Source organism: Hyla sarda, unplaced genomic scaffold, assembly GCF_029499605.1.
Source record: "Hyla sarda isolate aHylSar1 unplaced genomic scaffold, aHylSar1.hap1 scaffold_531, whole genome shotgun sequence".
Classification (NCBI taxonomy): Eukaryota; Metazoa; Chordata; class Amphibia; order Anura; family Hylidae; genus Hyla; species Hyla sarda.
The window spans coordinates 220,714-232,408 of NW_026610542.1; the positions used below are offsets into that span (position 1 = coordinate 220,714).

Here is an 11,695-nt window from a genome sequence, read left to right on the forward strand (position 1 = left end):
GCTTATGAAGAAATATAAAATCTCATCCCTTCCCCAATATCGCGCCACACCCCTACCCCTTAATTCCCTGGTTGAACTTGATGGACATATGTCTTTTTTCGACCGTACTAACTATGTAACTATGTAACATAACATGGGGGGGGGGTCTCCTGGCTGTTCACACAGGTGTGTCATTGCTGTACATTGACCATGCATTGCTTCTGTGGTATTGCAAAGGCAAAGACAAATGCTTCCAGCCATCCATTGCACTAATGGATTGGTCATCAGCTGGCTGTCTATGTCCCGCATCAATATAGACCAAAGTACAGAGGGTTAGGCTATGCTATTGTGCACCTACCTGATGCATCAGAAGGTGCGAGGCCCTTGCTAAATTCTGTGCACAGACTTTGAGATCTATACTTTAGACTGTATCTAAACCTGCTCCAACATGGACTGACATTCTGGCCTACTTTCAGCCGATGCGACTTGTCTGTCGCTGAACAGTCGCTTTTTATGTATTCAGCACCTATGTATAATGTTGTAAAAATGCTCTAGAAGCTAAAGTCGCAGAAATGTCACACATATTTGGCCTGCAACTTTCTGTGCGACAAATTCAGACAGGAAAAATCAGTATAAATCCTTAGAAAATTATCCCCCAGTGTCTCCATCTGCTGGCGGTATTGAATAAGCATTGCTGCACTGATGGGGTATGCATTAGACGAAAAAAAAGAAGAAAAAGAAGAATAATACGCCCAGAAAAGAGGCGAAAAGGAGAAAAACGTAAAAAAACGTGAAAAAAAAGTAAGAGGAAGAGAAGGGAAAAAAAGGTGGAAATGGGTTTAAAAGTGATTTCGGCGGAGAAATATATATATATATATATATATATATATATATATATATATATATATACGCGCACACACACACATATATATAAACGTATTCTCCGTTGAGATATTGCAGCCGCTGCTGTGTCCAGGCCCAGGAGCCTTAGCACTGTGCTGTGATGTCACTCAATACCACTGACATCACTAGGTGTAAACAACATCTCTCCTTTGCTGTGTATGTGACTATGGAGCTGTTTGGTGATGTCGTCTATTATGGCCTTCATAGAAGCAACAGGAGATTGTTGCATCCATCTAGAACCCTCAGAACTACAGTGCTATGATGTCACTCACTTCCACAGGCCTTGCAGAGTGTAAACAACAACAACCCAGCTTTGTTGTGTATGTAACCATAGGGATTTGTGATGTCACCTAGAACCTTCACAGCAGCGACAGCTTTATGAGGAGCATCAGCACTGCTCTGCCTGAGCAGAACCATCACCGCCATAGGTTGTCAAATAACCCGGGTTTAACCCACACAGGTAAGTCCAATGGGGTGCAGGCATGTCCTCTATGCTTACAGCTTCCCGTGGGTGTTGGTTTGATACCGTTTGGGGACAGCCAAGGAGGCATCTGCAGGCAACAAAGGTAGGTGTGTGCTTGTGTGTGTGTTTCCTATGCAGATCCTAAGCCCAGTGTCACATGCAAGTAGGAGGAGTAAGAAGGGTTCCTGGCAAATCCGGGTTATGGATTGCATTTAAAAAGGCCCCGTGGGAGTGCAATGGGCCCCTGTCTTGCTGCTTAGCAATAATGGTATGGGTTTAGGTTCTGCTGTGTGTACTGGTGGTTGACTGCCCCCCAGCCCAGAGTGTGCATGGAAAATTGTCTGGCAGCCTCCCTGACAGCAAGCAGTGATAGTGCCCATGAAGGGGACCTTGTTGGGCCCGCCCCTTTCACGGTTATCGCTTCTCGGCCTTTTGGCTAAGATCAAGTGTAGTATCTGTTCTTATCAGTTTAATATCTGATACGTCCCCTATCTGGGGACCATATATTAAATGGATTTTTGAGAACGGGGGCCGATTTCGAAGCTTGCTTCCGTCGCCCTATGCATTGACCCGATATGGCAGTATCTTCGGGTACAGTGCACCACCCCCTTACAGGGTTAAAAAGAAAGATTCCTACTTTCATTGCTACCTGCTTGCTGGCTAGCCAGCTAGCCAGCCCTGTGGGCCTTGCTGCTGCTGCAGCCAAAAAACAAAAGGTGGTGCTGCTGCTGCTGCTTCTGCTGCTTCTGCTTGTGTCTGGCCGCTGTTGGAGCGTCCAGGCACAGGACTTCTGCTGCTGCTGACTAAATGGCCTCCTTAATTGGATCATTTGAGTAGCCAGCACACCTGTGCAGGTAGGGCATGACATGATAGGCAGCTGCCTTGATAGCGGGTGGGTGCTGAATGTTCCTAATTGACAAAATAAGATTAATGCTTATGAAGAAATATAAAATCTCATCCCTTCCCCAATATCGCGCCACACCCCTACCCCTTAATTCCCTGGTTGAACTTGATGGACATATGTCTTTTTTCGACCGTACTAACTATGTAACTATGTAACATAACATGGGGGGGGGGTCTCCTGGCTGTTCACACAGGTGTGTCATTGCTGTACATTGACCATGCATTGCTTCTGTGGTATTGCAAAGGCAAAGACAAATGCTTCCAGCCATCCATTGCACTAATGGATTGGTCATCAGCTGGCTGTCTATGTCCCGCATCAATATAGACCAAAGTACAGAGGGTTAGGCTATGCTATTGTGCACCTACCTGATGCATCAGAAGGTGCGAGGCCCTTGCTAAATTCTGTGCACAGACTTTGAGATCTATACTTTAGACTGTATCTAAACCTGCTCCAACATGGACTGACATTCTGGCCTACTTTCAGCCGATGCGACTTGTCTGTCGCTGAACAGTCGCTTTTTATGTATTCAGCACCTATGTATAATGTTGTAAAAATGCTCTAGAAGCTAAAGTCGCAGAAATGTCACACATATTTGGCCTGCAACTTTCTGTGCGACAAATTCAGACAGGAAAAATCAGTATAAATCCTTAGAAAATTATCCCCCAGTGTCTCCATCTGCTGGCGGTATTGAATAAGCATTGCTGCACTGATGGGGTATGCATTAGACGAAAAAAAAGAAGAAAAAGAAGAATAATACGCCCAGAAAAGAGGCGAAAAGGAGAAAAACGTAAAAAAACGTGAAAAAAAGTAAGAGGAAGAGAAGGGAAAAAAAGGTGGAAATGGGTTTAAAAGTGATTTCGGCGGAGAAATATATATATATATATATATATATATATATATATATATATATATACGCGCACACACACACATATATATAAACGTATTCTCCGTTGAGATATTGCAGCCGCTGCTGTGTCCAGGCCCAGGAGCCTTAGCACTGTGCTGTGATGTCACTCAATACCACTGACATCACTAGGTGTAAACAACATCTCTCCTTTGCTGTGTATGTGACTATGGAGCTGTTTGGTGATGTCGTCTATTATGGCCTTCATAGAAGCAACAGGAGATTGTTGCATCCATCTAGAACCCTCAGAACTACAGTGCTATGATGTCACTCACTTCCACAGGCCTTGCAGAGTGTAAACAACAACAACCCAGCTTTGTTGTGTATGTAACCATAGGGATTTGTGATGTCACCTAGAACCTTCACAGCAGCGACAGCTTTATGAGGAGCATCAGCACTGCTCTGCCTGAGCAGAACCATCACCGCCATAGGTTGTCAAATAACCCGGGTTTAACCCACACAGGTAAGTCCAATGGGGTGCAGGCATGTCCTCTATGCTTACAGCTTCCCGTGGGTGTTGGTTTGATACCGTTTGGGGACAGCCAAGGAGGCATCTGCAGGCAACAAAGGTAGGTGTGTGCTTGTGTGTGTGTTTCCTATGCAGATCCTAAGCCCAGTGTCACATGCAAGTAGGAGGAGTAAGAAGGGTTCCTGGCAAATCCGGGTTATGGATTGCATTTAAAAAGGCCCCGTGGGAGTGCAATGGGCCCCTGTCTTGCTGCTTAGCAATAATGGTATGGGTTTAGGTTCTGCTGTGTGTACTGGTGGTTGACTGCCCCCCAGCCCAGAGTGTGCATGGAAAATTGTCTGGCAGCCTCCCTGACAGCAAGCAGTGATAGTGCCCATGAAGGGGACCTTGATGGGCCCGCCCCTTTCACGGTTATCGCTTCTCGGCCTTTTGGCTAAGATCAAGTGTAGTATCTGTTCTTATCAGTTTAATATCTGATACGTCCCCTATCTGGGGACCACATATATTAAATGGATTTTTGAGAACGGGGGCCGATTTCGAAGCTTGCTTCCGTCGCCCTATGCATTGACCCGATATGGCAGTATCTTCGGGTACAGTGCACCACCCCCTTACAGGGTTAAAAAGAAAGATTCCTACTTTCATTGCTACCTGCTTGCTGGCTAGCCAGCTAGCCAGCCCTGTGGGCCTTGCTGCTGCTGCAGCCAAAAAACAAAAGGTGGTGCTGCTGCTGCTGCTTCTGCTGCTTCTGCTTGTGTCTGGCCGCTGTTGGAGCGTCCAGGCACAGGACTTCTGCTGCTGCTGACTAAATGGCCTCCTTAATTGGATCATTTGAGTAGCCAGCACACCTGTGCAGGTAGGGCATGACATGATAGGCAGCTGCCTTGATAGCGGGTGGGTGCTGAATGTTCCTAATTGACAAAATAAGATTAATGCTTATGAAGAAATATAAAATCTCATCCCTTCCCCAATATCGCGCAACACCCCTACCCCTTAATTCCCTGGTTGAACTTGATGGACATATGTCTTTTTTCGACCGTACTAACTATGTAACTATGTAACATAACATGGGGGGGGGGTCTCCTGGCTGTTCACACAGGTGTGTCATTGCTGTACATTGACCATGCATTGCTTCTGTGGTATTGCAAAGGCAAAGACAAATGCTTCCAGCCATCCATTGCACTAATGGATTGGTCATCAGCTGGCTGTCTATGTCCCGCATCAATATAGACCAAAGTACAGAGGGTTAGGCTATGCTATTGTGCACCTACCTGATGCATCAGAAGGTGCGAGGCCCTTGCTAAATTCTGTGCACAGACTTTGAGATCTATACTTTAGACTGTATCTAAACCTGCTCCAACATGGACTGACATTCTGGCCTACTTTCAGCCGATGCGACTTGTCTGTCGCTGAACAGTCGCTTTTTATGTATTCAGCACCTATGTATAATGTTGTAAAAATGCTCTAGAAGCTAAAGTCGCAGAAATGTCACACATATTTGGCCTGCAACTTTCTGTGCGACAAATTCAGACAGGAAAAATCAGTATAAATCCTTAGAAAATTATCCCCCAGTGTCTCCATCTGCTGGCGGTATTGAATAAGCATTGCTGCACTGATGGGGTATGCATTAGACGAAAAAAAAGAAGAAAAAGAAGAATAATACGCCCAGAAAAGAGGCGAAAAGGAGAAAAACGTAAAAAAACGTGAAAAAAAAGTAAGAGGAAGAGAAGGGAAAAAAAGGTGGAAATGGGTTTAAAAGTGATTTCGGCGGAGAATATATATATATATATATATATATATATATATATATATATATATATACGCGCACGCACACACATATATATAAACGTATTCTCCGTTGAGATATTGCAGCCGCTGCTGTGTCCAGGCCCAGGAGCCTTAGCACTGTGCTGTGATGTCACTCAATACCACTGACATCACTAGGTGTAAACAACATCTCTCCTTTGCTGTGTATGTGACTATGGAGCTGTTTGGTGATGTCGTCTATTATGGCCTTCATAGAAGCAACAGGAGATTGTTGCATCCATCTAGAACCCTCAGAACTACAGTGCTATGATGTCACTCACTTCCACAGGCCTTGCAGAGTGTAAACAACAACAACCCAGCTTTGTTGTGTATGTAACCATAGGGATTTGTGATGTCACCTAGAACCTTCACAGCAGCGACAGCTTTATGAGGAGCATCAGCACTGCTCTGCCTGAGCAGAACCATCACCGCCATAGGTTGTCAAATAACCCGGGTTTAACCCACACAGGTAAGTCCAATGGGGTGCAGGCATGTCCTCTATGCTTACAGCTTCCCATGGGTGTTGGTTTGATACCGTTTGGGGACAGCCAAGGAGGCATCTGCAGGCAACAAAGGTAGGTGTGTGCTTGTGTGTGTGTTTCCTATGCAGATCCTAAGCCCAGTGTCACATGCAAGTAGGAGGAGTAAGAAGGGTTCCTGGCAAATCCGGGTTATGGATTGCATTTAAAAAGGCCCCGTGGGAGTGCAATGGGCCCCTGTCTTGCTGCTTAGCAATAATGGTATGGGTTTAGGTTCTGCTGTGTGTACTGGTGGTTGACTGCCCCCCAGCCCAGAGTGTGCATGGAAAATTGTCTGGCAGCCTCCCTGACAGCAAGCAGTGATAGTGCCCATGAAGGGGACCTTGTTGGGCCCGCCCCTTTCACGGTTATCGCTTCTCGGCCTTTTGGCTAAGATCAAGTGTAGTATCTGTTCTTATCAGTTTAATATCTGATACGTCCCCTATCTGGGGACCATATATTAAATGGATTTTTGAGAACGGGGGCCGATTTCGAAGCTTGCTTCCGTCGCCCTATGCATTGACCCGATATGGCAGTATCTTCGGGTACAGTGCACCACCCCCTTACAGGGTTAAAAAGAAAGATTCCTACTTTCATTGCTACCTGCTTGCTGGCTAGCCAGCTAGCCAGCCCTGTGGGCCTTGCTGCTGCTGCAGCCAAAAAACAAAAGGTGGTGCTGCTGCTGCTGCTTCTGCTGCTTCTGCTTGTGTCTGGCCGCTGTTGGAGCGTCCAGGCACAGGACTTCTGCTGCTGCTGACTAAATGGCCTCCTTAATTGGATCATTTGAGTAGCCAGCACACCTGTGCAGGTAGGGCATGACATGATAGGCAGCTGCCTTGATAGCGGGTGGGTGCTGAATGTTCCTAATTGACAAAATAAGATTAATGCTTATGAAGAAATATAAAATCTCATCCCTTCCCCAATATCGCGCCACACCCCTACCCCTTAATTCCCTGGTTGAACTTGATGGACATATGTCTTTTTTCGACCGTACTAACTATGTAACTATGTAACATAACATGGGGGGGGGGTCTCCTGGCTGTTCACACAGGTGTGTCATTGCTGTACATTGACCATGCATTGCTTCTGTGGTATTGCAAAGGCAAAGACAAATGCTTCCAGCCATCCATTGCACTAATGGATTGGTCATCAGCTGGCTGTCTATGTCCCGCATCAATATAGACCAAAGTACAGAGGGTTAGGCTATGCTATTGTGCACCTACCTGATGCATCAGAAGGTGCGAGGCCCTTGCTAAATTCTGTGCACAGACTTTGAGATCTATACTTTAGACTGTATCTAAACCTGCTCCAACATGGACTGACATTCTGGCCTACTTTCAGCCGATGCGACTTGTCTGTCGCTGAACAGTCGCTTTTTATGTATTCAGCACCTATGTATAATGTTGTAAAAATGCTCTAGAAGCTAAAGTCGCAGAAATGTCACACATATTTGGCCTGCAACTTTCTGTGCGACAAATTCAGACAGGAAAAATCAGTATAAATCCTTAGAAAATTATCCCCCAGTGTCTCCATCTGCTGGCGGTATTGAATAAGCATTGCTGCACTGATGGGGTATGCATTAGACGAAAAAAAAGAAGAAAAAGAAGAATAATACGCCCAGAAAAGAGGCGAAAAGGAGAAAAACGTAAAAAAACGTGAAAAAAAAGTAAGAGGAAGAGAAGGGAAAAAAAGGTGGAAATGGGTTTAAAAGTGATTTCGGCGGAGAAATATATATATATATATATATATATATATATATATATATATATATATACGCGCACACACACACATATATATAAACGTATTCTCCGTTGAGATATTGCAGCCGCTGCTGTGTCCAGGCCCAGGAGCCTTAGCACTGTGCTGTGATGTCACTCAATACCACTGACATCACTAGGTGTAAACAACATCTCTCCTTTGCTGTGTATGTGACTATGGAGCTGTTTGGTGATGTCGTCTATTATGGCCTTCATAGAAGCAACAGGAGATTGTTGCATCCATCTAGAACCCTCAGAACTACAGTGCTATGATGTCACTCACTTCCACAGGCCTTGCAGAGTGTAAACAACAACAACCCAGCTTTGTTGTGTATGTAACCATAGGGATTTGTGATGTCACCTAGAACCTTCACAGCAGCGACAGCTTTATGAGGAGCATCAGCACTGCTCTGCCTGAGCAGAACCATCACCGCCATAGGTTGTCAAATAACCCGGGTTTAACCCACACAGGTAAGTCCAATGGGGTGCAGGCATGTCCTCTATGCTTACAGCTTCCCGTGGGTGTTGGTTTGATACCATTTGGGGACAGCCAAGGAGGCATCTGCAGGCAACAAAGGTAGGTGTGTGCTTGTGTGTGTGTTTCCTATGCAGATCCTAAGCCCAGTGTCACATGCAAGTAGGAGGAGTAAGAAGGGTTCCTGGCAAATCCGGGTTATGGATTGCATTTAAAAAGGCCCCGTGGGAGTGCAATGGGCCCCTGTCTTGCTGCTTAGCAATAATGGTATGGGTTTAGGTTCTGCTGTGTGTACTGGTGGTTGACTGCCCCCCAGCCCAGAGTGTGCATGGAAAATTGTCTGGCAGCCTCCCTGACAGCAAGCAGTGATAGTGCCCATGAAGGGGACCTTGTTGGGCCCGCCCCTTTCACGGTTATCGCTTCTCGGCCTTTTGGCTAAGATCAAGTGTAGTATCTGTTCTTATCAGTTTAATATCTGATACGTCCCCTATCTGGGGACCATATATTAAATGGATTTTTGAGAACGGGGGCCGATTTCGAAGCTTGCTTCCGTCGCCCTATGCATTGACCCGATATGGCAGTATCTTCGGGTACAGTGCACCACCCCCTTACAGGGTTAAAAAGAAAGATTCCTACTTTCATTGCTACCTGCTTGCTGGCTAGCCAGCTAGCCAGCCCTGTGGGCCTTGCTGCTGCTGCAGCCAAAAAACAAAAGGTGGTGCTGCTGCTGCTGCTTCTGCTGCTTCTGCTTGTGTCTGGCCGCTGTTGGAGCGTCCAGGCACAGGACTTCTGCTGCTGCTGACTAAATGGCCTCCTTAATTGGATCATTTGAGTAGCCAGCACACCTGTGCAGGTAGGGCATGACATGATAGGCAGCTGCCTTGATAGCGGGTGGGTGCTGAATGTTCCTAATTGACAAAATAAGATTAATGCTTATGAAGAAATATAAAATCTCATCCCTTCCCCAATATCGCGCCACACCCCTACCCCTTAATTCCCTGGTTGAACTTGATGGACATATGTCTTTTTTCGACCGTACTAACTATGTAACTATGTAACATAACATGGGGGGGGGGGTCTCCTGGCTGTTCACACAGGTGTGTCATTGCTGTACATTGACCATGCATTGCTTCTGTGGTATTGCAAAGGCAAAGACAAATGCTTCCAGCCATCCATTGCACTAATGGATTGGTCATCAGCTGGCTGTCTATGTCCCGCATCAATATAGACCAAAGTACAGAGGGTTAGGCTATGCTATTGTGCACCTACCTGATGCATCAGAAGGTGCGAGGCCCTTGCTAAATTCTGTGCACAGACTTTGAGATCTATACTTTAGACTGTATCTAAACCTGCTCCAACATGGACTGACATTCTGGCCTACTTTCAGCCGATGCGACTTGTCTGTCGCTGAACAGTCGCTTTTTATGTATTCAGCACCTATGTATAATGTTGTAAAAATGCTCTAGAAGCTAAAGTCGCAGAAATGTCACACATATTTGGCCTGCAACTTTCTGTGCGACAAATTCAGACAGGAAAAATCAGTATAAATCCTTAGAAAATTATCCCCCAGTGTCTCCATCTGCTGGCGGTATTGAATAAGCATTGCTGCACTGATGGGGTATGCATTAGACGAAAAAAAAGAAGAAAAAGAAGAATAATACGCCCAGAAAAGAGGCGAAAAGGAGAAAAACGTAAAAAAACGTGAAAAAAAAGTAAGAGGAAGAGAAGGGAAAAAAAGGTGGAAATGGGTTTAAAAGTGATTTCGGCGGAGATATATATATATATATATATATATATATATATATATATATATATATATACGCGCACACACACACATATATATAAACGTATTCTCCGTTGAGATATTGCAGCCGCTGCTGTGTCCAGGCCCAGGAGCCTTAGCACTGTGCTGTGATGTCACTCAATACCACTGACATCACTAGGTGTAAACAACATCTCTCCTTTGCTGTGTATGTGACTATGGAGCTGTTTGGTGATGTCGTCTATTATGGCCTTCATAGAAGCAACAGGAGATTGTTGCATCCATCTAGAACCCTCAGAACTACAGTGCTATGATGTCACTCACTTCCACAGGCCTTGCAGAGTGTAAACAACAACAACCCAGCTTTGTTGTGTATGTAACCATAGGGATTTGTGATGTCACCTAGAACCTTCACAGCAGCGACAGCTTTATGAGGAGCATCAGCACTGCTCTGCCTGAGCAGAACCATCACCGCCATAGGTTGTCAAATAACCCGGGTTTAACCCACACAGGTAAGTCCAATGGGGTGCAGGCATGTCCTCTATGCTTACAGCTTCCCGTGGGTGTTGGTTTGATACCGTTTGGGGACAGCCAAGGAGGCATCTGCAGGCAACAAAGGTAGGTGTGTGCTTGTGTGTGTGTTTCCTATGCAGATCCTAAGCCCAGTGTCACATGCAAGTAGGAGGAGTAAGAAGGGTTCCTGGCAAATCCGGGTTATGGATTGCATTTAAAAAGGCCCCGTGGGAGTGCAATGGGCCCCTGTCTTGCTGCTTAGCAATAATGGTATGGGTTTAGGTTCTGCTGTGTGTACTGGTGGTTGACTGCCCCCCAGCCCAGAGTGTGCATGGAAAATTGTCTGGCAGCCTCCCTGACAGCAAGCAGTGATAGTGCCCATGAAGGGGACCTTGTTGGGCCCGCCCCTTTCACGGTTATCGCTTCTCGGCCTTTTGGCTAAGATCAAGTGTAGTATCTGTTCTTATCAGTTTAATATCTGATACGTCCCCTATCTGGGGACCATATATTAAATGGATTTTTGAGAACGGGGGCCGATTTCGAAGCTTGCTTCCGTCGCCCTATGCATTGACCCGATATGGCAGTATCTTCGGGTACAGTGCACCACCCCCTTACAGGGTTAAAAAGAAAGATTCCTACTTTCATTGCTACCTGCTTGCTGGCTAGCCAGCTAGCCAGCCCTGTGGGCCTTGCTGCTGCTGCAGCCAAAAAACAAAAGGTGGTGCTGCTGCTGCTGCTTCTGCTGCTTCTGCTTGTGTCTGGCCGCTGTTGGAGCGTCCAGGCACAGGACTTCTGCTGCTGCTGACTAAATGGCCTCCTTAATTGGATCATTTGAGTAGCCAGCACACCTGTGCAGGTAGGGCATGACATGATAGGCAGCTGCCTTGATAGCGGGTGGGTGCTGAATGTTCCTAATTGACAAAATAAGATTAATGCTTATGAAGAAATATAAAATCTCATCCCTTCCCCAATATCGCGCCACACCCCTACCCCTTAATTCCCTGGTTGAACTTGATGGACATATGTCTTTTTTCGACCGTACTAACTATGTAACTATGTAACATAACATGGGGGGGGGGTCTCCTGGCTGTTCACACAGGTGTGTCATTGCTGTACATTGACCATGCATTGCTTCTGTGGTATTGCAAAGGCAAAGACAAATGCTTCCAGCCATCCATTGCACTAATGGATTGGTCATCAGCTGGCTGTCTATGTCCCGCATCAATATAGACCAAAGTACAGAGG

The 11,695-nt window shown here is 45.9% G+C and overlaps 5 non-coding genes across 5 annotated transcripts; all 5 read left to right on the forward strand.

The window, feature by feature from the left end:
• The first annotated feature begins 1,761 nt into the window (after positions 1 to 1,761).
• LOC130338855 (U2 spliceosomal RNA) lies at positions 1,762 to 1,952 on the forward strand. Its single transcript, XR_008879327.1, has one exon. It is a non-coding gene; the product is annotated as a U2 spliceosomal RNA (small nuclear RNA).
• Positions 1,953 to 4,035: 2,083 nt separating this feature from the next.
• Positions 4,036 to 4,228, forward strand: LOC130338861 (U2 spliceosomal RNA). Its single transcript, XR_008879332.1, has one exon. It is a non-coding gene; the product is annotated as a U2 spliceosomal RNA (small nuclear RNA).
• A 2,085-nt stretch (positions 4,229 to 6,313) lies between these two features.
• Positions 6,314 to 6,504, forward strand: LOC130338856 (U2 spliceosomal RNA). The gene has a single exon (XR_008879328.1). It is a non-coding gene; the product is annotated as a U2 spliceosomal RNA (small nuclear RNA).
• A 2,086-nt stretch (positions 6,505 to 8,590) lies between these two features.
• LOC130338858 (U2 spliceosomal RNA) lies at positions 8,591 to 8,781 on the forward strand. Its single transcript, XR_008879330.1, has one exon. It is a non-coding gene; the product is annotated as a U2 spliceosomal RNA (small nuclear RNA).
• Positions 8,782 to 10,868: 2,087 nt separating this feature from the next.
• LOC130338860 (U2 spliceosomal RNA) lies at positions 10,869 to 11,059 on the forward strand. The gene has a single exon (XR_008879331.1). It is a non-coding gene; the product is annotated as a U2 spliceosomal RNA (small nuclear RNA).
• Positions 11,060 to 11,695: the final 636 nt, after the last annotated feature.